This window comes from Acyrthosiphon pisum, chromosome A1, assembly GCF_005508785.2.
Source record: "Acyrthosiphon pisum isolate AL4f chromosome A1, pea_aphid_22Mar2018_4r6ur, whole genome shotgun sequence".
Taxonomy (NCBI): Eukaryota; Metazoa; Arthropoda; class Insecta; order Hemiptera; family Aphididae; genus Acyrthosiphon; species Acyrthosiphon pisum.
The window spans coordinates 61,988,106-61,993,027 of record NC_042494.1 but is presented as its reverse complement, the minus strand read 5'-3'; the positions used below and the strand labels follow the sequence as shown (position 1 = coordinate 61,993,027).

Here is a 4,922-nt window from a genome sequence, read left to right as displayed (position 1 = left end):
CATGCGAACTGTATACTTAGCTCTATATCAAGCAATATTTCAATATGGTCTGTTAATCTGGGGAGGGCTCTCGGAAAACGTTCTAAAACCTTTATTGCTTCATCAATGACAGATCGTGCGTGTATGTCTATAAAAAACAAACTATGTTGGATCAACTGGTCTTAATTTTAAGGATTTCAATGTATTACCAGTTGACTTTGTTTTCAAAAAAATAGCTATTTTATGGGTGGTTAAACACTTAGATCAATGGGTAGAGAAAAATGAAATTAGTAATAAAAGAGCTTTTCGATCTTTCGATGCTAAAACATCACTTTTTAAAAAATCAGTTGGTCAAAAATTTGTTGATTATCTTGGTCCTATATATTACAATGCTATGCTTTTCTCTATAAAGAAGAATGTTAATATTAATTACAATTATAACAAAGCTAAAAAAGTAATTAATGATTGGCTACATGTATCATTAACTGTAACGTAGGTTAATCTTATTATATTCTATTTTTAATTATCTCTTTTGTATTGTATAATTACGCAATAATAGTGTTTTAAATTTTATTTTATTTTAAGCATATGTATCAATTTGTAACTCTCTATCTTCATCACAAGCTTAGCTTACAGAAGATAGATAATTCAAATGTACAATTAATGTAAAACTGTATATTTGTTTATTTTAAATAAAAAAAAAAAAAAAATTGTTCTATCTCTTTATTAATCTATCTCTAAATAAACAAAAAAACCCATGTACTTTATGCATTCCTAAACCGTTCATCCAATTGCGATGGAATTTGATATAGAGATCACGGGGAAGGAGATGGGCTACATTTTGTCACAAAAAAAGGAAAATAAGAAGCCAATCCGGGAAGTTCTCAAACAAGGGATTTAAACAAGGGTCTTGAGTTCAAACCACGGTTTCGGTAGACACATTTTCGCATTGTTTTTACATTATTTTTTTTTTTAGAAATTTTTATTTATAAATGGTTGCTACAGGTTTTAACAATAATAATTATTATTATTATAATAAATCGCATAGTTTTTTTTGTTTTTTTTATTTACCTCTTGACTAATTAATATAATACTTATTATTGAAGTTATTATTCTTATTAAATACCATATTCAATTAAGTTAGTCTTGTTATTGTACTACATTTCTCACTAAATCCAGTACTTACCCACCCGGCACCTACCCACCTACACCTTTAAATTATCAGGCAACTGCCCTTCAAAACCATGGTCAACACTTCACTGGGTATAGGTATATTTCATGATCAGGTGACTTTTACACAACATATCTACTTAAGAAGTTATTAACTATAATTTTTTTTAAATGTTAATTTATTTTTAATTGTTTTTAAAGCTAAACTGCTAAAACCTCGCAAATTATTATTATTTTTACAAGTATGCAAATATTGTAAATAGGTATTTTTTAAAATAAATTTTCATAATCATCCAGTTTGTATAGTTAAGTCACACATTTTATTATTTCTCACAGGGTTCCTACTGCACACGTCACCGATAACGGTTACTTTCAACAAAGTATAATTTTATTCAACCACAATTTAAGTTTTTAATGTAGGTATAGTGTATATTAGCATATTATATTAAAATAACTTAGGATATTATACTATAATACATATATAATTACTTTACTTATAAAATATCTTTCTAAGGAAATATTTAATCAAGTCAAACGAACATTTGTTTTTTCATATCGACTTGAAACCAAAAGCGATTGTTTTTTTTTTTCGTTATTTGAGCTTTATATCGTTATTTTAATTCAACTCGATTTAATCTAAAGATTCATATTTGTCTTTACACTACTTTGCGTACGTAGGTATGGAAGGACCTACCCGAATTCCAATATAAATTTTACATTTTTTTCAGGGATCGACCTGCCAGCGCCCTCTAGCTCGTAACAGCGTACATTTCGCCTGAGTCGAGGGTTGGCAGATTTCGCGGCACTGAACAAAACTCCGACCACATTATGAACCAATATATTATTATTATAGATTTTCTACATTACATGCGTTGCACTCGTGTAGTCCGGAGGATAACGCAACAGGTATGATAAACATGGTGAACATAATATTGTCTAACCTATACCTACAGCCAGTGGCGTAACTGGATAAAAATCTAGGGGGGAGCAAAAAAATGAACCTCCCATTTGGCCGTTCCTGTAGTCATAATCGCGATTTCAAGATAAAAACGTGTTCACGAATTATGGATAATAATAGTCACGAATAATGCGATTATTGCGATAACTGTAACACTGACAAGACGCCACCATAATATTATTCAACAAGAGAAACCTAAAATAAATATAAACTTTTATAAAGTAATTTGAGGAAAAAAATATTTTAATATTATAATATTATGTTAAAAGTCTAGTTAAGAATACTTTTTAAATGTGGATTATTTGGAAGGGCAAAATTATACTTTTGCCCCTTAAACATTTCCGGGGGGGGGGGGCAAGTTCCCCTGCTTGCCCCTCGAAATTACGCCACTGCCTACAGCGCATTACCACGATCTCTTAATAATAAAACTTTAAACTAATACGATCCTGGTATAATTATTGTGATCGACCTTTAGGTGACAGCGTTTGACGTTTCTAATAAGGTAGAACGGACCTGTGGACTGTGGTGTGTCCAGGGGGGAAGGATAGGGGTTATATCCCCCTTGTACCATAAAACCCCTTATTTGTGTCTTTTATATTACCACTACAATTAATTTAAACGCACTATTACTTATAACACCCCCTACCTTTGAAATTTCCTAGGTACGCAACCGGAACGAACCCTGCTTAATGACGATCTCACGGACGATCACTATGAACGAATAGACGTCTGCTTTCGCCGCAAACAGGTTAATGAGCATGGTGTACATTATACCTACATCGTACTGTCACGATATCTTAATAATAATACTAATACGATTCAGGTGTATTATTATATCTAAGATGATAACAGCAATAAGCTTTTGTGACCAACCTTTTGGCGACAGCGATTCGACGTTTCCGAGGTAAAACGGACCCTGTCTGGTGACGATCTCGTGGACGATTATGGCAAACGAATAGACATCTGCTTTCGGCGTGCCTTCTGGAGGTGGATGTCTGATCCGCAACAGTTCCGGGGCGGTCCACAAGAATCCTAAACAATTACACGTACTATTATATTATTATAAACGGTGGTAAAATGTATTTCCCAACCAATTTCACGTTTTAATACTGCAAGATATAACGGGTAGTTAAAACGTATAATAATTTAATGTCATCTTAAACATACTTTTAATTAAATTGGAACATAAATTATTATAGCTACACTATATATACAGTAAAATGTATCCACTACGTTTTATTTTTTTATTTTAATATTAGCTGAATATAAAATTGTAATCGTTAATTTTAAGTGGTACTGTATATTATATTAATGTTTTAAATATAAACATTTTTATAATTCGATATACATAACATATTACTTAATCAGTTATTATATTCAGCTATACTGAATTAATTTAACTAATAAATAATCAATAATCATATATAATTTTCAAAATGAGTTCACGAGTTTGTCGATTTGTAAAAAAGAACAAATAAATCTTTGTAATTACTTAGACACTATTATAAATATTGTACTGCATGTGCAATTTTCTTAAATAAAAATCAAAAAAAGTTCTCAATTTTACGTGGCATTTTTATTGAAAACCGATAGTAGAATGGTCAATTTCAGGCTTCACATCATCCATGCACATTAAATTTCCATCAGAATAACCTAACGTTCAACAAAACCATCACCCTGCAATATATATGGTCATGTACCTATATGGCATATTTCACGAGGTGTGGCAAAATAAACTATAACACTATAAAAGCATTTCAGTGACCCAGGAAATTTGCCTTAGATACCCTAAGTTTATAACGTAATAATAATGTATACAAAGACCTTGGAGTAGCGCCCACCAGCATTAAATCATCTAGTCAAAGTACGCCGCTATTATCCTTTCAGTATAACCTATAAGCTATTCAATTTTATTAATAAAATATCTCCAAAGTTCAGGACATCGAGTAAATTCCACTAAAACTCTCACTAGGACCACTTTGAACATGATATTATTGTGAAAAACTAAGCCATGTCCTACTCTTTGTCATTTGAACTACCTACTGTAAACCTTTCGTCTCGATGACTTTGTACAAATTAGAGACATAATATTGTACTAAATGTAGGCACCCCAGTGTTATATTTCATCTCCTATGTTAGAGCATACAGGTACAACCGTGATAAATGTGTATATCAGGGGTCTCCAATTTTTTTTGCGGCAGGCCAAATTTGAGATAACTTTGGCATTGCGGGCCAACATTTTTAGAGGAATAGAGCGATTATGAAATGTATTTAGAAAAATGAATGTTTGTTTAGATAATTTTTTTATTTTATAACGCGTCTTTCTATATGACAATGTTGACAGAAAAAAATGATAGTACACAATAAATCCATATCAAGAATTAACATTTTTGACGCAAAACATTATAATATAAACACTAGCTGAACTAAGAAGTGTATAGGTATTAATATTATTATTAACATTTATAAAAAAAATATATAAATAATTATGAAATCATAATTATCATAATTTTTATACGCAAAAATTAAATAATAATAATTGGTATAAAAAATGTTGTTTTTAATTCAACGGATAATTCAGAACTTGAAAAGTTTGAAATAATTCAAAACTTTCACGCTATTTAATATTTTAAAATTCATTACACGTACTTACATAATATTATTATACATCAATACAGCGATAGGAATTTGTGACAGTTTATAAGTTAACATGTAAATCTCAAAAATTCGTTTTCAGGTATTTTTATGAATATAATAGCAATAAAAAAAGTTTTGAACTTCACATTTTAAATAATTATACGGTAAAAAAGTATTT

The 4,922-nt window shown here is 30.3% G+C and overlaps 1 protein-coding gene across 1 annotated transcript in view; it reads right to left on the bottom strand.

Annotated features, from left to right (window-relative positions):
- The window catches only part of LOC100166215 (atrial natriuretic peptide receptor 1), a 141,051-nt gene extending 137,885 nt beyond the window's left edge, over window positions 1-3,166 (bottom strand). The window contains exon 1 of the mRNA XM_029487357.1: window positions 2,981-3,166. The gene's annotated coding sequence lies outside the window, so the exon portion shown is untranslated. The remainder of the gene's footprint in view (window positions 1-2,980) is intronic.
- Between the last annotated feature and the right edge of the window lie 1,756 nt (window positions 3,167-4,922).